The sequence below is a fragment of the Chroicocephalus ridibundus genome, chromosome 9 (genome assembly GCF_963924245.1).
Source record: "Chroicocephalus ridibundus chromosome 9, bChrRid1.1, whole genome shotgun sequence".
Classification (NCBI taxonomy): Eukaryota; Metazoa; Chordata; class Aves; order Charadriiformes; family Laridae; genus Chroicocephalus; species Chroicocephalus ridibundus.
Genome location: NC_086292.1, coordinates 35,597,964 through 35,624,606, shown reverse-complemented (window position 1 = coordinate 35,624,606; position 26,643 = coordinate 35,597,964). Strand labels below are relative to the sequence as shown.

General features: G+C 36.7%; 1 long non-coding RNA gene across 1 annotated transcript in view; it reads right to left on the bottom strand.

Annotated features, from left to right (window-relative positions):
* The window catches only part of LOC134520384 (uncharacterized), a 56,601-nt gene extending 33,699 nt beyond the window's left edge, over positions 1–22,902 (bottom strand). The window contains exon 1 of the long non-coding RNA XR_010072433.1: positions 22,787–22,902. This is a non-coding gene — a long non-coding RNA (uncharacterized LOC134520384). The remainder of the gene's footprint in view (positions 1–22,786) is intronic.
* Between the last annotated feature and the right edge of the window lie 3,741 nt (positions 22,903–26,643).

The following is a 26,643-nucleotide window of genomic DNA, read 5'->3' as shown; positions in this document are numbered from 1 at the left end:
GAGTCAGATAGTTCTACAATGATTCCCCCAGCTATTTTAAAGGTGCCTAGCTGAAACAGTACTGTGCTAAAACGAAGTCTCATGACACCATAGGAACTGGGAGTTGTTTCCAGAAGCAAAACAGTTCACAGATAAAATACGTAATTATGAAAAAAAAGTCACCTATGAGGTTTAGGTCATTTTCAGATATTACTTCATTTGGCAAAATTCTAGTACTTCTATATTTGCTATCACAAGATATCAAAAAGGCAAATCCAAAGCAAAAGTTCAAATATCCCAAAAGGCTGAGTATTCTTCAAATTTAAGGAACTACTTAAATTCATTAAGCTACAAGGGCAAATTGAGATCCAAATTTAAAATTCAAAGCTGTCAAGGTTTTAATTCAGACTTAGCATGCTGTCTGATCTATGATTATACCAAATTTTAAATTAACAGACAACTATGTAAAATGCTTTCCTCTAGGAAAAAGTAGGGAAGAAAGAGTTATCTGCTTACATTTGTGCTTTAGTAGAACATGGTTTATAGCATATCTGGTACAAATACACTTTATATATGCCACCTATTATCTGTAAAAATGCAACCTGAAGTAGGTATTTTTGCTGCAAAGGGATTCTCAGAATAGATAAGGCACATTAGAATAAGAAAGGGAAACAGAAGCAGTGACAGGTGCCTAAGGTCACACAATAAATCTGTGCCAGAACAAGGAACAGAGCCAGGCTTCTGAATGCCAATTCAGTCATCTATCTGCAGGTTATGCGCTTCACAATTAGTTATACTGTAGCATTATTCTGACTAACCCAGGAACTCAAGAAATTGAGGTTTTTTGCTTCCTTGGCATGTGGCCATACTACTTGTGAACTGTAACTATAATGTTGCTAAAAATTATTCAGAAACATAAAAAGGCAGAGAACTGAGGGTCATTTGGAAATATCACTATGAACATTTCTACGAGTCCACACACGCAATCATATAGATAGATGTTTGAAAAATTTGTGTCTGTTCAAACTGGAAAAATAGGGACTTTAGGACTTATTAGCATGAGCTCTTCCCAAACTGACTTCATATTTCTTAATGTGAGAGAACTGAACTGGAAACCGGTCTCCCCTACATCTCTAAAAGCCCCTTACTTCAGTCAAGACAATTTTTATTATTAATCTTGAATTTGTCCGGTAATTAAAAGATAAGAAAGTATTGAACTTTATATGGCAAAGATCTTCTGCTATGATTGTTGGGGACAGAGAGGCGTGTCTGCTGGATGCTGAGGGTTCAAGGCAATTCTTTTTCATTAAAAATATATCATTTTTAGTTATTAGCCAGGATCTGCTTTTATGTTATGAATTAAACTTCACAGAAAAAGGCTTAGATCAAAAATAAGGTTTCTTCAATCATTGCTGAAGTAATTAATTCCCGTTAGATGGTTGTAGGATAGCAGAATAAATACGTTTGAAAAAGAAGCAAAGGCTAACACCTACATTCTGTCAAGGTTATTCTCTCAGTTGTCAAGAGCTACACAGAACAAAACACAACTTTTTAGAAAGAGGTGTATTGGAACTTTAACTTTCCTTCAACTTAAACCATCAAAGTAAACTTCTACACTTGAAAGACTGGCACAACTACTACTAATGTAGTTTTCTTTTCTCATAAAGTATATTTGAAATATAACTTGGAAGTCTTTACACAAGGTGGATCAAGTCCATTTGAAGAAGGATGTGTGTATAATGTAGTGCCTGTGCACAGTTTTTATAGATTAAAAACTTGGAGAACAAATAAATTTTAAGTAAAGGTTAATCCAAGGACTTGAGAAAGAAAAAAGAACAAGAAATGAAGAAGGTTCAATTTGAAGCTTGCCAGCAAGGTTACTATACAAAAACACATCCGTTAAAGATATCCTATTTTGAAAGATATTTTATTATTTAGTATATGGTTAGCTTTTAAGTCTTGACTACATCTCATTTTTTTTCTAAATAATAATTCAGAATAATTATTTAGGGATCCTGTTTCAAAACTAACTCAAGAATACCCCTTAAGGAACTCCCCATACCCATGAAGAAGAGTTCTTCCTTTGAAAGTTGGTAATCTGAAATAGAAGAGAGCTCTGTTTTGAATGGGTACACATTATACCTCTCCTTCACAAACTTACTAATTTTCAAGAGACAGAAACACATGGAAAAGTGAGAAATTATCTAACAGATCTCATTTGGTTGGAATGAAGGTCACAAGTGCTAGGGTCTCTCTCATGAGCATTTGCAGTTGCACATGCAATTTGGCAGGTAACACTGGTGAGCATTCCTAACAGCTGAGCCTACAGTACTGTTACATAGAAAACCAAACTAATTAAGAGTATGTAATTGGAGACATTCCTGAATGCCTATCAGACTTGGAAAATAAAGATCACCATCATATGCACACAGAAAAATACATCCTGAAAATCAATCTTAGATAAAAAGGAATTCATGCAAACATTTTCAGAAACAACATCAACAAGAAGTAACAACAAAATTGTCATAATACATGAAAAAGGCCCAAAAAAACCAAACACTACCCTCACTGCCTTGATGGACATAGAATAATTCTGCTTATTTTTGTAATATTTTTAGTATATATTACATATCCATGTAGAGATAGATATTTGCTAAGTATGCTACATAATTCTAATAATACTAATTCAAAAGAAAAAAAAAACACCACTCCACAAAACCCCATCTCTATTAGTCTATAAAGTTCAAATGAGCATCTTGTGTTGCATTTCATCAGGGTGGAATAACATTGACATTTCTAATGATTAATAGGACTGCCTTTCAGAAGTAGGAGAAAATATCTTCCTCAAATTAGACATAAAAGGACAGATGGTCTAAATATAGGGTGATTTATTTTTCTTCAGTAAATATTATGTTTAATTATTATTACTATAGAAAGCCATGGTTTAATTTCCCCGACCCTTTCAAAATATTCAGCAATACACACACACTTACTTCTTGATTGTTTAGAAAATACCTAAACCACACATCAACGACTATAGCCTCTCACCATGAAGTTCTCCTTTTGTTGGATTTTAGTTAGTAAAAGAAATGGTTCATCATTTCTTCTTATTAGCTAAGCTGCCATTAGGTCATGCATTGGTTTCCTTTAATCACAACAACACAGCATTCCCATGTTTTAAAAAGGGTTTTAGATTCTGGCTCAGCTGCACAAGAGTACTTTACATACACTTAAAAACTATAAATGAGTCAATACAGACTGTCAATCTCATAAGTAATTGTGCATGTCATCTTTCTGTTAACAGTTGGAGTCTACAGAGTTAAGCAGTGCTAACCAAGACCCCGTCTACACCAGGAAACATGTTCATCATTATCTCACTACTACTGACACAATTTCACCTCTGCTGACTTTGATATCAATGGGCAGATTTTGCATTTCCAAGTGTAGAGCATGCATACATGAAGTGCTATTATGCAGTTTACATTCTAAATTCACACTTTGCAGAACAGATTTCACTGAAAAATGAGCATACAAAACACAAACATTCAGAACCAAGACACTAATTTTAGAGTTTTAACACCTGTAGGAAGTAAACATGAAAAGGAAACATCTGTGCACGAAGCTTACAGGTCATAATCAAGTTCAGTATAAAAAAAAAAACCACTACCTGAGGAACTTACAAACATTTGTACACCATTGAGAGGTTGTTCTGAAACTGCATGCCAAGTCTCTGCGGAGCACAGAGAAGCTCTTGTGCTCAGATCTAAACGTTCATGACAATTGCTTAGTGAAGATTGACTAGATGTTACCATGTCCATCTGGTTAGGGAAAAGACCATACAGATAGATAGAATTTTTTAAATATACAGGGCTTTACCTGTTGCTAGTAATACATAACTGAATCTTTTTCAAGAAGCTTTTTTATTTGCATTTCATTTGTTTGTCTTTAAACTCTCCACTCCAAGAAAAACATTTACCCAGATAAACATTTCCCAAGGAAAGAAACTAAACATTTATATGGAATGAAGGCAAATTTTGTAAATCATAAAGGCAGATAATTTGTTCATTGAGTGAAAGAGGGAAAGATGATACAGGCAAGATATAAAATACACACACTGCCACCTTTCTTCTTCTCCTATTTCCTGAGTGAGGATGCAGTGAATGGTGTTCAATTAAAACCACACAATGGAGAATGACTTTGCAGAACTTCTCCCCAATGTTTTTAGCACTTTCATAAAGGTAATCTCTGCATAGTGGAGGCCTTAGAGAGAAGGACAGCTATTTACAGAGAAAAAATGATCCGAAAAGGTGGATCAGCATCTTGCACTGAGTTTTGGGGCATATAGGAAACTGAATTTTTCATTCATACTCTCTAAAACAAAATTATGATCCCTGTCATCACAAACTGTTCTCTCTCCTGTCTGCTGGATCACTGGTACATTGCCAGATTGTTTCTAGACATCCAACACTTATCAAGGCCTGATTGTTCCCCGTTCAGAACTCTAACACCAGTTTGAAGAACGCAGAAGAGAATCTTCCGTTACCAAAGTTTTACACCTCTTTTGCAGTCTTCTGCACTGGTATGAGTAACTGTATAAGGAGCAAAGCAACAGACAATTATATCCATATCACACTGTTGTCATAAGGCAAAGGTGACTTTCCAACTTTGACTTTAGCAGCCAGCTGTCAGCAAATCTGTCAAAGACATGTCCTGTTTATTGTATTTTGAACAAGTACTTTCTTACCCTACATTGCGCAAATGGAACTTTTACACTTTGTCTTTCCACAGACTCAAGAGATGTTTCCTTATTAAATCTTCCACTTATACTGTTTCACTCTTCATGACCCTGGAAGGCAAATGCATTCATCAGGGAACAACTAAATAGGCTAAGCCAAAAGTAGCATGTTCACAGTACTGTTGATCATCCTGCAAACTGGGTACATCCTTCAGATGAAAACATGAAGTAATCCAATTACTGCCAGAAGCCAGCATCACATTCTGCCTACGACAATGTAGTTAGAAAGATAATAGAAACCTGAGTTCAAGTATTTAAACCCCATGAAGATGGAAGGATCTCATACAGGTTTGAAAGCAGTGATTTTTGTTTTATTGAATTAATTCTAAGATGTTTTTCAACTAGCTCTCTGCTAGCTCTCCTTGAACGTCTCCCCATGTGTTGCTGAAGTTTCCCATTAGGAAACATACTGAATTTCAACCCTGAGATTAAAACACATTCTCAGACCACAGTTTCACATTACAAATTCTTCACTGTTAATGCTGATGTGGAGTTCCTAGCTGGGAAAGGAAGGGACTGCAAATAAGAAGAGAAAACATGGGCGTCTGCCTTTCAATAAGCCATTCATATAGGTTGCAATCAGTCCCTACCCTATCACTACAGAGCAGCCCTGAAACGTTGCACAATGCTTCTAGGTTCAATCATGTGCCTTAAAGTGAATGTGCAGTCATTACCTTAGCTTCTTATCCTCAACCAGGCCCTATTTCTGGAAAATTAGGTCACATTTCTCCTGCAGCACTGTAGACATACTGTGTAGTTATACACAAGGTAATAACACAGAGATGATGGAGTTGGACATAATTGATGAGATTAGCTGTAGTGCTAGTGACAAAAGTAATATCCAGAAAAATATTGCTTCATGTTGCAACACAAAATCCCTCCAAAAAGAAAGCTATGTTCTGGCATATAAGTGAAAAATATTCACATCAAGTGCTTGGGTTTGGTTTTTTCATGATGCTGCATAATAACACATTCTGATTTCATTACCATTCATTGGTGTATATTTGCCCTGATGTTCACAGGAAGTCTGAGGATGAATGGAAGACATACTGATATCATCGGACTCAGTTTCCCCTTGCTTTTCGGTACAGTACTCTATTTTATGCCCTAAAAAAACAGCTCCAGCCATTTACTGTACAGACAGTACAATTTGTCACTTAGTGCTGTGACAATAAACAATCCTTATCCTCCGCAGACCCAATGTGCTGTGATAAGAGAACATTCATTTTCAGAAGGCGTTCTGAACTGCATCAATCTGAATATCTCCTGAGGAAAGACACCTGCAAGTCCTTTGAGATTTGTGATTCTCGTTGTTTAAGCAGTGGGTCAGTAACACAGCAAAATCAGCCATCTTGTGCCTTTTGAGATTTCTCATTACAATGTTTGCAGATGTCAAGGCCAATGGAAACTTATGCACGAAATTTTATTGTGCATTTTCCAACTAAAAAAAAGAAAGAAAAAAAAAAGCCAAACAAAAACAACACCCACCCACCCTGGGGGGGGACGGGAATCAAACCCCAAAAACCCCACAATTGGCTTCCGGTAGAAACAGTCCCAAGCCATACGCTTCCCAGCCAAGACAAAAAACAGCTGGATTAATTTGGATGCAGGAGCCTATTATCAAAGATATCATCAACAAATTTGCTTTATCATTACATCCCACAGGGAAGACAAGGTATCAGGAGTTTAGGACTGTCCTTCTGCTTGTCCTTTTCATCATTTGATTTATGATCTAAGCAATCCTGGCAAATATTTTCCATGAAAGATTATATTAGGTGTTCTTAAAACCACAGCAATAGAATCGATTCTTAACTATGCTCACTACAATTTAAGAATTTCACTATCATTTGATATTCTTCCAGCCTTGAAGTCTGTCCACAAAGAACAAGATTTTCACCACCAGGTTAAGCCACCTGCTTGGAAGCCACACAGAATACATAGCACCTTTTTTTTTTCCTTCTTCCTTTCAATCTTATTTTGCATGATTAATTAGATGCATGGTGCCTGGCTTTCTACAAACTGCAAAGCAGAGCCATTGCTGTCATAAAAAGTTATTTTTGCATAATCAGATAACAAGATTTAACATGTCATTTGTCTTCATTATACAGCTGATGAGCAACTCCCGAGTTGCATGGTTTAGTTCACCTGCATGCTGATTCGCTATTATAAAAATAAACAAGTTTTGGAGCATCCAAATAAGTTGATATAAATAAACAAGAGTTGAAATATAAAGGTGACACATAACTCTATTTCAGTACAGTATATACCCTGAAAGCATATATATACCAGTAGCAGCTTTCTTTTAATTTTTTTTCAAAATTTTTTCAAAATTGAACTTCCTTTCACCTATACATATAGCAATTCATCTGATCAATGCGCATTTCAAAAGATAAAATGTAGATAAAAGATAAAAAGACTTCAAGTACTTCCTGAAAAGATGTGAAAAATAAAATTGCAAAATTCACCATAAATATCTAAAGAAATACAAGAGGCAGCTTTAACATCCTGGAACCTATTGACCCCAAGTCCTCTTCAAAGCCTGTTCATAGAGTACAGAGGGAAGAATGAAAGTAAATATTTTTGATAAACAGAACCTTACATATTGATGATGAGGCAATCTATTCAGTTTAATGCAACTAACCCCTACTATAGATACCGACAACATAAAGCTGAGTATTGAATATTCTTAAAAGGCCCGTTTCTCTGCAGACACACAAACGTAGAGATTTCATCTGTATGAACCAAACCCATTAGATATACAAACCAAAATTAAGGAATACCTTGCTCGATTGCTTTATTTCCCCTTTTGCCATGTAAGATTTGAATCACTACACATAAGATAACCCACAAGTGGGTGTCTGGCAGCATCTGTATCATTCAGGCACATTTGTACCCACTTTCTCCAAAAAATAAAGTGTTTAAAAACCTTTTCTTTCTATTTCCATGCATACCTATTCATCGCTTTTTATCCTCTCTGATTTGCTTTGTGATTTGCCAATATCCTCGAAAGAAAGCCCTTGCAATGTTCCGCAGAGGCAGATTTAATCATTGCTGTACATTTAACTTTGTGCAAACTAGCACATCCAAAATTATTTCATTTGTTCATATATCTAAACTATACAATAGGATAATTTACACTTAAAACAAAAACTGAATAGGATTTCCAAGACTATAAAAAAAAAAAAAACCAACCACAGAAGATGAAGTAGTATGATGAAGTATGACTAAGAAGCAATTATCTGTACTGGCTTTGGTAAACCTCCTTCATCAGAATGTGAAGTATTTACTGCCTGTTCAGGGTCTCCTAGAATCCATAACCAAAAAGAGAATTGCAGAACTGAAAGAAAAATTGCATTTTTCAAAAATAGCTTTTCTCTTGTTTTCAGGATAATAGATGAATAAATATTTTCCTTTCACATCACACTGTACTGAATTATAAGACACTCCTGGTCAAACTTTTTCCTCACAGCAGCTGTGAACGTTCATTTCATCTTCCCAGAGACTTGTTACTACCCTTCCAAGCTTTCCTTCCTGAGCTTTATTCTTCTTCAAACCTTGGAATTTAGCCTGAGGAGCTAGGTAAACTTCCCTCTCTCTGTGGCTTTCAGCCCATAAGTGCGTGCTCCAGATAAAGGTTATTTTTAACCTCAATTAGTTTGCCGTATTAGCACAAAAAAGGAGATGACATAAGGTTGAATAAGCATCCAAGTGCAGGGAAAATTCAGAACCCAGCATTGCTCAAAATAAAAAATCATAATAATTTTTTTTTAAAAGTATATACACGCTTCATCCATTTGTCTTGGCATTCTCCTGCATTACCTTCCTTTCTTCCCAGGCTGATTTTCTGATCCAGCCCCTGTCTCAGGCTTTATGTTCTCAGAATGTCTTATGTTTGTGAGCACAGTTTTATCCAGCAAGTCCCCCAAAGCGAGAGATCATGTGGCATCCACAGGCAGAACTCTGTTTTTCACAAGGAGGGCCGGGGCTGACTCGTGCAGAGTCTGGGGGCCAGTGTAAGACACAAGGACGTCAGCAAACGTTTCACAGCCACTCCAGCTGGCCAACTGGAGGTCATTCTTAATACCTTTTTTAATTCAGGAAAAGACTATGAAGACCAAGTTTTTCTCTCCCCAACAGTTGAGGTATATTACACAGAGAGAAGAGACAATAACAACATACTTCATAAATTGAACTGGAATTCATATATTAACAGACACATACACTTATCAGACTTTCTCCGAACAAAACATGTGGAATAATAGTATTCCTTACCAAAAAATTTTAATTTTCATCTCTACTTTCTTACAATACCAGAACAACGGGCATGACAGAACAATGGATATGACTAACAAAAGGACCATTGCTAGGCTGCACAAGAACAGGTGAACTCAGAGCACAGTTTTCATCCATTTTAAACGTCAATACATGTTTTCCTCCTTCACTAATATCTATACCTCTTAACCAAAGAATGTATTTATCTGTATTGCCAAGCCATTCTATATCTAAGGCCAATGATGAAATTAAAATTTGCTTGCCAGAACACATGCATATTCAGTTGCTTATTTTTTTCTTTGCTTTCTCCCTTAATAGAAGTAGAGTCCATGGAATTTGTCAAACAGATCATTTGAATGAAATACCATACGCAATGTATATGATATTATGAAATATTTTTTCCTTGTTCCCCTTTCTTCCTACAGCAGCATTCATTCTGACACTGCTCTCCCAAATTACGGCAGATGTCAGGGACTTTGAAGGTCAGCTTCCTAATGGAAGAGAAACCAGCAACATCAAGTCTGGGTATAATTTAAGTGTAACTCACTCTATTTATGCAAGCCCTCTGTTTAAGGCTTGCAACAGAAATTATCAAATTGCCTCTAGGCAATCTTTTCCTTCAATAATAAGACCAACATCAGTGGGCAGAGCTCAAAGAGTAGCTCTGCCTCAAGAATTGAATTTAATCAGAAACCTGAGTGGAGAGCAAGTTCTCCTGCTGCTCTCATACGCCCGCTCCAAAAGACCCGTCACTATACCAAGACTTGCATAACCAAAGCTAACAGCAGCACAGCATGTCTTCCCAAGACTGAACATATGCTCATAAGCTAAGGAAAATAACTACTTGAAAGACTGCATGTAATAGTACCATCTGTTGACACCTACCATAGCCTTGTTATTTACCATTTACAGAGACAGCACTTACAGGTCAACAAGTTTGAGGCTTTGTTGTGCTAGGCTTTCTGCAAATATAACAAATATGACAGTCAGCCTCTCTAAATATTTATATATAACACAGAAGCACCAGCAGTTACTTACCAATGACTAGTAAAATAAGGGCACTTCTACAACTTTTGCATAGCGCAGCTCTTCAGATATATTTTTCAAAGTGGGATTTTTGTATTTCTAAACCCCTAATGTACAACATTCAGGTTAAAATTCCAGATCTGTATGAAATAATAATTTCTTTCATTTGTTACGAGCTTTTCAAATTTATAGCAAAGATTACCAGCCGGTAGCTGAGCCGAAACCTTGGCAGGCATCCACTGAAGATGACAGTGATCCACTCAACTATGTCAACAAGGACAGAGCACAGGGAAAAGAACCGACCACAGAGGCAAAAAATACAGTTGAGGAACAATTCTGACAACATCAGAAAAATCAAAGAGGCAGAAGAAAAATGGCTGTCAAAGCAGTATAGAAGGAGTAGTCGTCACAAAAGGTCTGTGAAGTAGAAGACTGCAATATAGTCACCTGCCTAGGCACATGAATAAACGCACCGCCTGGTAAAATAGGCTCTACTGGTGACACGGTAAGGGCTGCAATATTGGGAGCAAATGCTAATGAAGGGACAATATATGGTTTAACTTTTAGGTTGCCCTGTATGGAGTCAGGAGTTGGACTTGTTGATCCTCATAGTCCCTTCTGACTTGGGATATTCTATGTTCCTATGATAATGGTCATTTTTTTCCCCGCCCTCCCTCACCAACACAGACTTGCTGTCCCCATCTGACTGTCCAGCTGCTTCCCCACATTCCTTCCCAGTTCAACACCTTTCCTTTCTATGCCGAGAATAGCCCAGCACCTTCACCCTGAGACAGCAAAATTCAATTTTGAAAAGCCTAAACCAGCTCTAAGAGGACACTTGGAAGGTGATAAGAGAAAAAGGAAGACACAATGACATTTGGACAGCAGGAAGATTAGAATAAGAGAGGTCAAACATCTCTAGGAGACATACTGACGTACTAATGCAAATGTATAAGGCAATAAGAAAGCTCTTGGCATATCTTATAAAATTCTGATAACATGTTCAGTAAAGGTGGTGTTTCCACTTCATATTAGGTAAAAGGAAGAGACACACAAGAGAAACTTAAAAGCCTTTCATCCAGCAAACCTGTGGCTGAAGGGTAAAGAACTTTCTGTGTCCATACCCTAAAGATGGAGAAAGGATTTCTTCAAACTACATGCCAGTAACAGGATTGGTATACGGTTGTACATGAATAAGCTATCAATAGAGTAGGAAATTCTAAGGTTTCAAACCACAGTAACAGTGAAGTTTTGGAAAAGCTTTTGAATACAGTGAAGGAAAAAAACCCAAAGAAACTAAAAGCCCCAAATTAATAATGTTTAGAGTAGAGCAAAACAGGTTTATGCTAGTGATTAGTGCTTGAGATAGCAGTGGAACAGAGAAGAACTTCACATCACTTTCCTTCTCTCCTCCACCCTCCCAGCACATTCTCCGTGGGCGTTACCCACCATGCGAGCTGAAACACAGTCGTTTGTCTGTCACATAATAAATCCCTCACTGCTCCCAAATACGGATCAGTGCTTCAAGCCATAGTAAATTCAGCAAATTAACAACTTTTTTAACTATATGTTATAATTATAAGGGGAAAAAAGACCATATAAAACTGATTTAAACTTTCTGTATTTTTTTTGGTTACTCTCTGGAACAAGAATTCCACTTTGAAGTGCATTATGCAAAAAGATTTACTTAGAACTAGTTTATACTGGAACCTGCCACACCAAGTACCTCCCATGTAAGTCAACACTACACTGTGAAAAATTGCTTTTTCTCTGTGAAATGAAAGCATCAGGCAGGAGCTTTGTGCTAACGAAATCGGATCCTATCATGAAACAATTAAGCAAATACTGATTTGAGCCTATGAGGGAAAAAAAGTTAATATAAACAAAACTACTGATTATATCAACCAGCATGTTATAACGTACTCTTTTCAAAACTTTAAAAAGCATAAAAATAATTCTTCCTAAAGATACGACAGTGTAAAGTTTATGCCCGTTGTAGTCAAATAATTATAGATCAAGTTGAGAAGGGAAAATCCAAGACATTTCTGTCTTTTGATATCTTCATTAATTGGATTTCAAGTTTTAAATGCAATTATGTTTAGTACACCAAAACAATCCATGGACTTAACATGGTCCATGAAACGTGATCAGTGAATATATTTATGTTTTTAACTGCTGCATTTTTCAGCATAATACAATCCTGTTTCCTCAGGTGTTAAACAATGTTTAACAGCTTGTATTATTGTGGAACTAGTAGAGAAATAGGACTGCACTAAAAGGAATAAGAGGATGCTAACCTATACATCTTTAAAGATTTGCCTTTGAAAGTACTGTTGTTTAAAAGAAATTACATGTGAAAAAATTACAAATAACAGGGATGTGGGCAAAATTATCTTCTAAGTCATTCCACTGATAATTGGAACTGTCTCCACCAAAACCAGTAATGCCAGACATCTAGCAAAAAAAGCCTAGGATCCGATTTTCTAATTTCATTCACAGGAGTTACATAAACATTTGGCATTAACTTGAGTGTTACATGAGCATCCAGAGTTACCAGTCATCCAACATTTCAGTGGAAATATACACACAATAACAAGGATGAAGGACAAATAAAGAGGTAGCGTAGACTCACACACTGAATTCCTTGTGAATAAGTGACCTCAAGATTTGTAGTTTTTTCTAGACCCATCTACATTAGAGTAAGTTCCCTTCATGGGCAAAAATCAGTTGTCTACAGAGAAGCCTCATTAAATTAAAAAATAATGATTAGATCTTAAACTGAGTTTGCTCCTTTCTTACTTTGCTATAGAACACAGTGGCTATAACCACTATTGCTAAAATGATTAACTGACATTGCTAGTACCTGTGCAGCTCCTTTGATGCAAAGCATTCAGATGTATAAATAAAGCATGATCTAACCTCTTCTTCTAGCATATTAAATAAATTATTTTTAAAAAACTGAGAAAAAATATTTTTTATAAAGCTATTATATATTTTATTTTATTATAAAAATTTATATTCAGGATTTGACTCAGAACTATTAAAATCTAAATCCCTAGTGCTAAAATAATAGGAATATGCTTAAACATTGCACTTAGTTGTGTTCACCCAGTTTCTGTTTGAGACTCTTCCAAAGAAAACAACCATAGGTTTTACTGAATCTACCATATGATGGAAAAAAGGGACAGATGGAGAACAAGACTGTTTCAGTGCACTCACAGATGGAGGAGATTGTAAACGATATATTCAAGATATTTTGCACCACTCTATATTTTAAGTAAACAATGAAATAGATACCAAAAGGCTATCACCGTTGTCGGTAGAAATGACAGTTCCTATTTGCAACACTATACTAGCATGCTATACTTGAAACACTCCACCTTAAAACAGTTTTAATTTCCGACTTGCTCCCTTTCCTCACTTCCAAGAGATCAGTTTCAGTAACTAAGTACAGTAGCTTAATCTAAACCAATGCCAGATGAATTAGCAATAGATTCCTAACAATTCTCTAATCTGATTGCTCTCAAATGCAGCAATGTCAACAGTACTGGTCAAATAATCAGACGGACAGTCTCAAGTTACATAAACAAAGATTTACTACTTTAAATTAACTGATCATGTGATCCCACATGAGATGAATCAAAGTAGTAAATGAGTTTAGCTCAGCTGCAAAACAAAACTAAATTCTTGAGTTGCACCAGTTGTAGATTTGAATGTGATATTTTTCTGTCATATTACTAACTTGAGGTATTTACTGGGAAAGGGTATGCAGAAGTTTTCTCTCACAAATCATCATGGAGAAAAAAATTAACAAAAGTGAGAGCAGGTCAAATGAGGTTAATAATAATAATAATGGTTCTTTCCAGACAAAATGCGTAATATTAACTTCTTTCTTCATAAAAGACAGCATAGTAGTTACATGAGTATGAACACTTAATACCCTGTCTACAATGAAGCATTAATTTCAAGGGATTGTCATTAACATTCTGAGCACCTAAGAAGTCTTCAGATTACAGTATCTTTGCTTTAAGGAAAAAAAAAATAAAATCTATTTTCTTTACTAACTGAAAAAGCAAAATGCTAGAGTCTTTAACTAAGATTAATTAAGTTTAATTAAGCATACAGTTGTAATCTATACAGATGTAATATAATAGATTTAATTTAAAATTAAAGCAATACTACTCAAGTTCATGATGGAGTGTGCTATAAATATATAGTACAAATCAATACTGAAAATTCTGTGGTCCTCTTAATTTCTTTTCCTCTATGAGAATATAGCACTACCACCTGCTCACACCTTTATTACAGAAGTCGGTTCCTGTAACTAACTGTTCAGCTACATGCCACAGAACTGAGGAGGCAACTGGTCCAATTTAGTGTGGGTTTTCATTTTTGGCCTTTTTCGGCATTTAGGAAAGCTTTTTCCTGAGAACTTATAACATAGACCTAGGAGAACAACTGGCAAAGGAAAGAACGTCCCTGTATATGTTTTACTTCAGCACTTATCAGTTTGTCCCAGTCTCTTCCAATCTCCAGTAGCCTAATTTACAGAATAGTATTTGTAAATGAATGTTTAAGATATAACCTCCTTGTCAAAATCTGATTACTTTTTGAAAGACTTATCTAATTTTCCCATAGCATAGGTACCAGTTTGAGACTTTACTAGGTAGAGGGCAAGCACTCATTTCCACCCCAGTAGCAATATTACCCATCTTCTATTGGGTAGAATTCTACCCTAGAATTCTATCCAAGAGGTGTCTGTGCTTATTGTCTTGTTCTGAGATAATGCCAGCTGCCTCTACATTATGCACCTATAGCTCTGCAGTAATACCAGCTTTTATGCTTAACCCTGCCCTAGAAGGGCGTCTTTATTTGCTGTAGCGTCTGTTGGCCAGCTTTTCTTTTTACCAAGCTGCATTATTTAGTCTAAGCGCTACCTCCTGTCCTTGATTGCATTGTCCTTTACCCATCAGGGATGAATGTCAGATTTTAAATATTTACAGAGGTTTACACCACGGGTCTAACTCCTACTAAAAGAGCAGAGAAAAATTAATCCTATCAACTCTGCAACACACTGGATTTCATGCCCATATATTGGGCAAAATTCTGCTGCTCCTAATGCAAGAAGAAACAAATTAGATCATCTCAGTTGGCTTCCACTGGTTGTACTGAGAGACATACATGCGCTATATGAAAAGCACAAAAGAGCCTAAAGACACTTTGTTCTTCCTCACACAATTTCTCAAGATAATGTTATGCCCTTCTCCTTCCTCAAAATCTGACAACATTGGCATTTGAACAGCCAGTAAGTATTAAGTCCTACTCCTGTGAAATATACCATGGTATCTTAATAACGTTCCTCATTAAGACAAGTTTCTCTGTGGGAGAGCATCTCCAGAGGGTAACACTGCTCATGCCACATTGTAATTTCAGACTGATACCAGACCCGATGAAATCATAGCCTCCACTTTGGCTGTGTCTGCTTGACCAAGTGTAAACCCAAAGACGCTAAAGTCCTGAGGTCCACAAAGTACACGCTTCATAGGATTTTGTTTTGTATTTTAGTCCTGTGGACCATTACCCAAAGCAATGAAAGTTGCAACCTCTATTCCATGATGTGGAGAAAAGAACGGAAGATGGAAATGATCAGGAGATTCATTTCAAAAACATAACTAGTCCAAATGCAAACACTATCATAAGCACACCCTTTGACTTCTTATTCAAAAAAATCTAGGCTTAGCATTCTGTGCACTCTTAGCATTTGTCTCCTGAAGAACTCGCATAATTAATAAAGTTTCAGACTGCATTTCCTCTTCTCAACACTACTTGTTTGGCTAGCAAGAGATCCTCAACATCTGCTATGATAAATGAAGTGTAATATTTATTTCAATGATTTCACACATTTTTTTAAGTGACATTTGCTTTGGTTTAGGGAATGAAATATAAATAGTGTCAAAAGACAGTCTGCATCTTTTAGTGTAATTGATTAGTGGTAGCTAATTCTTGATTCTCACGTTGAGGTGCAGAGTAAAGTTCTCCAAAATTGATGTAGTAGTCAATGATATGAAGTAACAATCTGATATCATGTAATTTTAATTGATTTAATATACAGAATCACCTTCAGTCAAGATTAGAAATAAATATTAAACAAATAACTGCAGTTACACTACTTCTCTAACAACTGGTATCATATGAGTTGACTTATTTGTGTTAAATAAAGTTAATAACTCTGTCACTGATATTAGTACAGTAGATCCATTAGTTGAGGAAGATCAATCTTGCAAACTGAAAAAAGTACTAATGTGAGGGGGAGGCACAGGCAACGGCACATAGAACAAGGAAAGACTTGTTACTTTTCATTATTTACCGAGCAACCCAAAAAACTGAGAATGTAAAATGAACAGCTGGGTAAGTATACCATTGTTTTGTTCTTCACATAAATTTGACTCATTTCTAAGCCTCCTTTCAAAGTTAATTTTTTCCACAGTTGTCTCCTCTGATAGACACTATCTCTACAGTAATCTATTTTGATCATCTAATGCAACAGGTTTTTCCTGCAAGTGCAAATTATGTCAGTATAATGCAAATTAATTTTTATTATTTCCTACTAAAAAGATATAATCCCAGGAGAGAGTCAGATACTCTCTGCTTTAATTACCAATATAAATGGTAAGTATTAATTCTTTCATCCTTTATACAAATATAAAAATATTTGTTTAAAAAGTCTTTAAAGATCAACTATTAGTTTTAAATAAAATGCAATGTTATTTCTTGATTTATATTATGAAAGCAGTAACTAATTTTCTGTGACACTAAGTGGAGTTATGTCATGTACAATTTTTGCCCAATGGATAGTTAAAATAGCCAATGAAAATTCACAAATATTCATGAATTAAGAGAAGCAATGAAATCTCAATCAACTATTCTGCTGAAACCTACACGGTTATTCTCACAGCTAAACAGACCATTTCCCCGATAAGCAATGTTGATATCTATATGTATTTTATGGCTTTAAAACATTTGGTAATTACATTTTCTGCAACAGAATATGTTTAATCCTAGACATCATAAACTATAATTAGTCAGCAGCTAATATTTTGGCAAGTGGGGAATGATATGTCATTTAGTTAAACTTCACATCAGAGAAGGAACTAGCTCTGAAAATAAAACAGATAAATTTAATAAACATAATATTAAAATTTATTATCAATTAGAAAATAAAAGCAATAGACCATTCATGCTCAGATGTACTCTGGATCCTTCAGCTAAAGTCCTGGGGCTTAAATATAGGTAATAAAGACTAGAAGCAAAAACATACTAATTGACATTTTACCTTATACGCTTGATAGTGTTACTGCAGAATAATCAAATGACTAATCTGTGAGTAGTCATGTTTCTACATGCCAAGTAAAGCGCTTACTCCCATCTTCAGTTTACTCATCCTGTATAAACCAGCAGCTGTCTCCCAAGATTGAACTCAATGCAGAAGCATTTGGAAGTTAAAACAGAAGAGTGAGAGTGGTTAAACGTCTTCAGAACTTACCTTTATTTTAATGGTTTCATAAAGTTGAAAATACAACAAAAATCAGTCTTTTTGCAAGTTTCAGTAAGTTCCATTCAAACCACATCTATCTATTTGACCTGCAGTTGGGAATGGGCACAACATTCATTCAAGAGGAGAAAGCAAAAGGGAAGGAGGGAAAGTGTTATTTTAAAACAAAAAAGTAATAAAAAGAAATAAAAAAAGCAAACAACTATTAAAAAAAAACAAGCCACAACTTTGTTGGCAACTGCCTGATAGCTTATTTCTGTAACCTTCCCTCAGTCAGGCAAGAATCACAGAGAACACGTGAAAAAAAAGATCTAAAAGATGTTCACTGTAAGTGAACTTCATCAAGACTTTACTGTAAAGCTTTCAAATGAAATCAATTATTTTTAGTTTTCTCAAATGGAAAAATCAAAACAAAATGGCCATCTTCTAAACATTAACTTATAGGTCACATATTGGTAGAAAAATTATTTAATGTGGTACCATTCCCTGCTCTTGTGTAGTGATTAACTGCAGACCAAATATGTTAACTACGCATCAGGAGTTACTACAACGTTGATCTTATAATGCCACTCTTTTGATAGAGCAACTTCTCCTGTTAACTAAGAATTCCAATACTGCAAGTAATGAACATAGGTATAATGTTTAAAAGAAATAAATAATCCCCTGTAGTATAATAGAAGGTGGGGCATTTATGTGCTGATGAGATATAATAGAGCAATCTGCTCCTATGCTTTTGTGTAATTCCTCCCTGCAATTGCTTCTGCCTCAGAAGTACAATGTAAAACCCCCAAATTGAATACAATTAATTCAGTGGATTAACTTCACACCAATGACACATTAATACTCCCCGAGCACTACAATACCCTCTCTTACTAGTGTTCACATGGTTTTATAAATCCTTTGAACTAGATCACTCTGCTCTGCTCTCCTCTTCTGTGCTATGCCTGTTTATTCTTGGCACTAGAATATCTATCTCAATCTTCTGTTTGAATTCTGGGACTCGTCTCTGAGTTGAATTGTGGCTATAAACCAGTGACTATCAGGTACATGTAGGGAAGGACAATGAGTAAGTCAGCCCAGGGCCAGACCATTGTATAGGTTTAGGTGGCACAGCTGCTCCTGGGATAACTCTATCCCACAAGCAGATGAGAACCCCAAGGGATAACCTTAAGTTTTCAAGTCTCCTACCTCATACAGTGCATAGTCTCCTCACCAGTATGGGTGATATAAAGAGAGTGATATTATAAAACCACTACCACATGCTACTGATTCAGGATGTAAAACACTCAAGGGTATGCCTGAAAGCAGATGGACCTCTGTACAGATCACCTAAACCCATGGCACCCTGGGGACGCTACAAGGATGGCACTATATCACAAGACACTATCTTCTTGAAAATGTATGGGGCAAAAGAATTAAAGATCTGCCAAAGCACCCTCCCATGGCAGATGAGGCTAAATTTAAATAACGTTCCACCATACAAATAGGTCATTTATATACAATAAGCTCTCATTGAGAGTTCCTTCACTTGGATTTCAGATTTGGGGTTATAATAGTCAATTTCATGGAGCCGCCAGATTAGTGTTCAAAGTAAACTCAATCTTAGGCAGTAATAAGAAAGAAACAAAGACCAAAACACCATTATGCAGTTCCTGGTGGGCTCTTATCTTAAATGCCATCAACTTTTGGTCTCCCTGTCCTCAACAAGAATAAAACAGAACAATAGAAAATACAAAGAGGGCTGACAGAGATGAGCAAAGCTTAAATAGTTTTGTATTAGAATCAACAAGGACTCCTCGGTCTTCAAGACTGAGGGAAAATTTTGACAGAAGTCTATCAAATTAAGGGTAGCATGGAAAATAAAGCATACCAAACGACACAGGTGGCAGATTCCAAACAAACAAACAAAAAAAGAGGTGGTCTTTCACAATATTCAGGAATTACACCAAGGAAGAAACAAAAAACAAGCAAACAAACAAATGCTTTCTTCATTTATAAGAATTCTTTTTTGCTCAACACCTTGAGTGAATCTCAGAGAAAACCAAATCGAGTAAGGCATGAGTGAGTTCAACAGGGAATCATAAATCAGTAAAATGAGGATTCCTTTAAAAATAGGTCAGGTTACATTGCAATATTAATCCTCCTCTAAGTGCAGGTTGCTTTATCTACATTCCGTCTTCTTACATTGCAAACGCCTTCAAGTATCATGATTTTTTTTAATGCAGAATAAGTATCATATTAGAGTCTAAGCAATTCAAAGAGCACAGAACTCTTGTTTGGCATTGTAAGGTTTTCCCCTATTTTCTCAAACAATGAAAAGGAGATATATATATATACACACACACTACGTAGGAAGTTACTGATGAAGCAGAATAAATGGGTCACACAGTGTTTTTTAAAGTCTATTACTGTGAAAATACATGCCCACTAATGGGATGTAAAACCAGGTTCTCAGTAAGTAGGTCATGCAGCATTTTTATAGTCTATTAAAATATACACATGCATACTAATGGAATACAAAACTGGATTCTGTAAAAGTAAGAAGATTAGAGAAACAAAAAAAAAAATCCTATGACATGGATGGGGTCTGAGGAGGTTGCTCTATTAGACAGCTGTATATATTTGTCAGGGATAATCTGCTTCCCGAAATATTTCTGCCTTCTGCGTCTTTTCTTACAAAGTTGTTTGGAACAGCCTCTAGGGGGATCGTGCTTTTTGGCAGCTCAGAGCAATAAAAGTATAGCTCACTTTTAACACTGGATGCTACAAAGTAATTCTGCCTCCAGAGAGCATTACTTTCAGCAGTCCGAAATTTGATAAAGGGAAGATGGAAGATGAGAGAAACAAAACTAAGAAAAAAGTCATATTTAAAGCTATCATTCGTTCTCCTATAATTTTACTGACAGACTAAGCTTACTTATAAAATAAAAACCACATTGAATTGGTGTAATGTATGTCTATAATAAATAAAACTACAGCGATACAATATAAAGCATGTAAAATGATGTGACTAAAATACAAACATCTATCTTTTGTACTTTTATTTAAGAATACAAAATATTTATACTTAATGCTCATTTTAGTTTATTTTTATATTCAAATATATTTGAAACCTACCATCCAAGTTCACCATTTCTAAGAGTGATTTGTCACAACAAAATCAAGAGATACTGAAGCAAGAGATTTCTGAGGAGTGAAAACACAACCTCGCTTTAAGAAGCATATTGGTTCTGTTTGACCTCAAACCAGGACAATACATCTTCAAAGTGAAACCGCATTGATCCAACTATCAGCAGATGATGGCTGCTCTGGGATCTAACTACACAAGAACCTAAATACATTCACAGCTTAAGTGCAGATGCAATATTTGAGTGTAAATTTTGTATCTTGGCCTTGCACAAGTAATTTTTTTTATCTATTTTTTTTTAAATTAGGCTGTCCTGAATGAATGAGAGAATTAGTACATCGTATTCTTCATCCTTCAACACAGGAGGCTTGTTGAAGCCCCCCACCTTTCCTTAATTTGAGAAGCACAAATTCCTTTAAGAATGACAGTACATTACAACCTGTCGTTCACAGGATGTTAATGCCTGCAAGATAATACAACTGTGTCTTGCCAGGCACTTGACAGCCTAACTACTGATTTGAGTTGTATGCATTTGTAAATACACTCTGCATAGATCCATCATGTCTGCCCGTCTGCACTGAAAAACAACTAATAAAGAATTTTTAAAACTGTTAGTTAGAGGTGGATCCTTACAGGATCAAAAAAGCAACCAAATCAGAGAATAAATTTGGGGGGGGGAAACCAGCTAAATTTCCCATCATTATTGCTTTGGGGGTTGGTTTTTTTGATCAAATATTATTCTCTCATCCTGACACTCTTGCATTGCCATTAACTATACAGCACAGCCATGCAACTGGAACCTAACAGAGCAATTGTATACTTTATTTTTCACTTACTTATCAAAGTGACATTAATGAGGGAGAGCAGAAGATGGAGGAGGAGTAGAAGATAATAACTGTTTTCAACCCCAGAAGCCACTTCAAATTTCCAGGAAAAAAGGAAAATTGACTTTGTAGAAATGAAAGTTAAGATCAGCTAAAAGCTAAGGGGTGATGATTCTAATCACAAGCATCTAAGGTTAATACTCTCCCAATAGATCATAACAACCTTCATTCATTCAGTATCTTTTCATCTCTCTCCTTGGATAATGGAAAACATAGGTAGTATGCAGCATAAAGCAAGCATGAACCCAGAACAAGCTATAATAAAGAAATACAATTAAGACCCTTACTGAAAGAATTCAGATGAGAAAGGTCGAGAGACTAGAAGCTAAGTTTTACTTCTTTCAGGGAGAGAAAGTTGGAAAGTGGTCATATTTCCAAAATATTTTATTAATCCTGTATGTTTACTGATAAACAGGGCCATTACAGTGGAAGTGGTAGCTTTAGTTTTCCATTGAAATGAATAAATTAGCAGACTATCTGAAAAATTAAACTGGCAGTTACACTTTTCTACTGCTAGCTGTTTCTACTTACAAAATTACATTTCATGTTCTTTAGGTTAAATAATTCCAGATTTTCAAATATTTCCAAGAAACTTCAAGAAAATAGCTGAATGAATCAACAGGTGCCAAAACAAATGTCTACTTTTGATAACAGAAAAAAAAAATCATAAATGTTTGTCCCAGACTAATTGCAATGGTTAGATATTTTAATGAACTTGAAGATTTACCACTATCTTTGCCAAATTTATTTCTAGATCAGAACTTAGAACTAGAAAAATTACTCTGATGAGTCCTGTTCCTTGCTACCCCTCAGTTCACAAGTGCTCATGGTATTTTGTGTCTCAAGCTAGGACGCGAGCTAGAAAATGCACCGCTCTAAATAAATAATTCCATCAGTAAACTACTGAATCTCAAACAATTCCCTCAGGAGGTTTAACATTTACAGTAACACAAACCTTTTGGTGGGTGTGGGATTCATTTTGTTTCATGACACCCCTTTTCCCTGAGGACAAGGGGGCTCACTCCCACCCAGTTAAACCAGCAGAGGGTGATTCGCATCACAAAAGCCAGGTACTGTTTCCTTTATCTCCTAGAACCCTCCTCTCCTCTTCTGCATGGAAAATAGAAATAAGGAAATCATCTTTGTCTTACCAGAATCCAAAAGATTCAGAGTGGACAGCTGCCTCTTCCCCTCTGCCACCATCTTCCTCAGCTGCTCGCCATCTTCCTGCTGGTGGTTCCTCCCCGACGCCATTTTCCCCCTCTCAGTGCACATCCCAGTTCTGCTGGACATATCCCTGTTTCATGGGATTCCCCAGGCCAGACTGAGTTTGGTGGTGGGCCTGCTGACACCTTCTCTGCATCAAGTCTCTAATAAGACAGAAAAGATTTTTGTATTTTAAATAGAGAAGACTCAGAGGGACTAGGGACAGGAGTCAGAACCTTCACTGACAGCCAGCCCAGGCACTAACCTGCAGCCCTGAAGAACCCGCTGACACCAGTCCCCAGCTGCACCCTGCCAGCTCCAGAACCTTCTCTGGCAGCTGCTGCCTGGCACAGGGAGGCTCCCCTCAGCCCTCAGCGCTCTCACCTGCCAGCCCTCAGCAGGGCACCTCACCCCCCTGCCCTCACGCAGCACCCCTCAGCATGGCTGCCCTCACCCCAGCACCCCTCAGTGAGGGTCAGCACAGCTCAGCACCCCTCAAGAGGGCTCCCCTCACCCCACTAACCCCTCAGCAGGGCTCACCACAGCTCAGTACCCCTCAGCGGAGCTGCCCTCACCCCAGCACCCATCAGCAGGGCTCCCCTCACCTTGCTGCCTCTCAGCAGAACTCCCTTGCCTTGCCCTGCCCTGCCCTGCCCTGCCAGCACAGGTGTTTCCCATTTTTTTCCTCATTTTAACCCAGGTGTGGACAGTAATTAGACAACCCACCCTCCTTGTCTGAGCTACACATACTTATCACAGCTTCCAGAAGAGAATCCAGATATATTTCGTTTGGGGTGGAGTTATAGTTTTTGGGGTTTTTTATACTCAGAATTTTATCAAGCTTGATAATACTCTTAACTGTGATGTAATTATGCTACATGAACATCACAAAGACAATTAATCACTTGTATTTCTGTAACCTAAAAGAACACATCTTGTTTCCAATGTAAACTATGTCTGCTTGTTCTGATTCATACTTTCTCCCCTGTCATATGGAAACCATCAGCAGTTGCGGGGGGGTGCCTTTTTTTTTTTTTTTTTTCCCTTTTTAAATCTGGAAATGAGAGCAAGGAAAGATAATAATAAGCCCTATGTACCATTCAGGCACCCATATGCTAGTCACCATAAGTAATTGCCCACCACATAATTTTTTTCCAGCAGCAAATAACATCAAAGGCCCAGCAGTGTTGAGGGAGCAACATGCTTTAGAGTCAGGAAATTTATAGACAACATCCAAAATGCAAATTACATTGCCAGAATTTAGTGACCTGCACCCAGGTTTAGTTCATTTTGAGCTGTTCTCACCACCCACGGGTAAGATTTGCAACATGCCACTCGTTAAAAGTATGGCAAATGCATTCTGTTCAGTACCTGGATGTGCAGGAGATGTGCACTTACTTCTTGTCAGCTTACAACTCTTATAATTTCCCCTACGGGTTTGATTTCAATAGAACTCCCAAAGTAAACCACAAGGGTTCCTGACTTTCAGCAGCTATAAAAAATAACTCCTAGTGTTGGCAGAAACAGAACAGACTGTTTTCATCTAAAATGACCTTCTTATTTCTGATGCCTTCACCCCGAGCAGCTTGCCTTAGGAATCAGAGGATATGAATGTCCTTTCAAATACCTCTTTTTAATTTATACTTTGGGTTTGGTGTCACGCAAAGTTTTTTAACATGCCAAGAAACACCAATTCTCATGTTACTTCTAGCTCTACGGAATCCAGAAATAACCAAGAAAAGAATAATACTCAACCACCATGCAAAAAAAAAGAATCCAAAATTCACAGTAAACTGTCTGCATGGGCCGCTTCCAAACAGCAGCTAAGGTAATATATGTGCAGCATGTCAAATAATGTTAAAATTGCAGCTGATGATCAGAAGTAAGAGTAAGGTTTTCTGAAACTACCACCAAGATTTTGCATGGTATTCTACAGTAACGTTTGGCTTCCCACTCACTCTGCAGAACTGTCTTTCAGTGTAAATTGTGCTTTGAAAGAACAGCAAGTACTCTAGAGCCCAGATGTACAAATTCTTTTTCACACTGGAGGACTGGAGCAAATTCCTCTAAGAAATAATTTGTATTGAATTCCCACTAGGTCACTTTTATGGAGGCATCTTACCCATACCCTATGAGTTTTCCTGCAAAGTCTGGACAATTTAAAGCAGATCATTATGAAGGGCTGTGTTTTTCTTTCTGAACTGTAGGGTTTCTTTCCAGCCTTACACGTGCACTGCCTGAAGGTGACCCTGAGGCTCAGTGGCAACAGATGAACAGCACTTAATTCTCATGGGTGCATTTTAGAAACATAGCAGAAATGGAACTTGTGTGGAAAACCTCTGTCAGGCTCATTAAGCAATTACAGTGATTTCTCAGAGGAATATAGTAACTCTTCTTGTACTAGCACCCTTAAAAACAAGAACTATTCACATACATGCACTGCATTACTCCATAATTACCCATCTCACAGGCTATCAAAATGGAAAATAGTTAAAAAACCATTACATGTTAACTTCTGATCAGGTTTTCTCAACGTCAGGTAGCACTTCCAAGATCTCACCATAACTTGTCCTCTACCTCAAAAGTTCATTAAAGTCATAATCCATTAAAGACATTTTCGGTTTAGGTTTGTTTTCCTTTTTTGGTCTGTCCTGAAAACAATCATCCCTTTCTTTTTTTTTTTTTGCCATTATTTATGCACATATAATGCTAAAACCCTTGCCAAGAGTAAGATACAAGGTAAACACATAAAATACAAGTTAGGTCTGAGAGGAGAACAAAACAACATACTACACGAAATGCAAAGAGAAAAAAGCAACTGTTTTCATCCTGTGTGTTTTTTCCAAACTCTCATTCATGGGATAAATACAAACCAAACTTCTAAGTGGTACCATGATACCTTTTTTGGACTGTCACAATGGGCGGAGAGAGGAATTGGGTTTTGATTTGAGGAAAGGAGTTGGGGTACTTGTTTATTTTGTATTAAATAACACCTGAGAAACACAAAGTTAAATTCCAGGAATTACTCAGTTGGCCTGTGAATCTAAAACAATGATCAGAGTTTTTGTAAAAACTGTGAATTCCAGGATGACTTGCTGTATCATCACAAATACTCATTTCAACATTTAAACCTCTGAAGTTCTTAGCCAGGCATGATTACATTACTCTTAAATTGAGAATAAATGGTTATAAGAACGCAAAACTACACAAAGGCCAAAATTACTCTTAATAGCAAGATCTCACTGACCTCAATAATTCAATTAACAAGAAATGGTCTTCTGTTCACATCATTTTAAACGAGGAGGTATTCTACTCAGGTGCCTGTCCATCTGGTTCCTCAGCATGAAAATACTTGCCAAAGAGCCCAGTTCACAACAGTCACTGTCATGGGAAAATTCCACACACATTATGGGAAATAGCAAGATAACAAGTTCGGAATGTGACAACTCAAATTCGCTTTTAATAAGTGCAAACACAAGGCACAAAAACTTGACACATTGTACAAACAAAGCAGATTTCATGCTACGTGCAGCATTGAAAGAACATTCGTATTTTACATCGCACACTAAGAAAGAAATGGAAAAGAAAATATGTAGACTGACTGCAAAGGAAATTGGTCATGATGGGAGTCCTAACACAGAACTGCATCGCCTTTTGCTCAAATGAAGAAGGAAAGTATTTTCATGCTGACCTGCCTATAATGTCAAAGAACGATACGGAGAAAGTTAGTAGGAATTATTGCTCTGCTCTTCTGGTTACTTCTAGTTGAAATGTTTACAAGTGTATGTGATTAATGGTAATC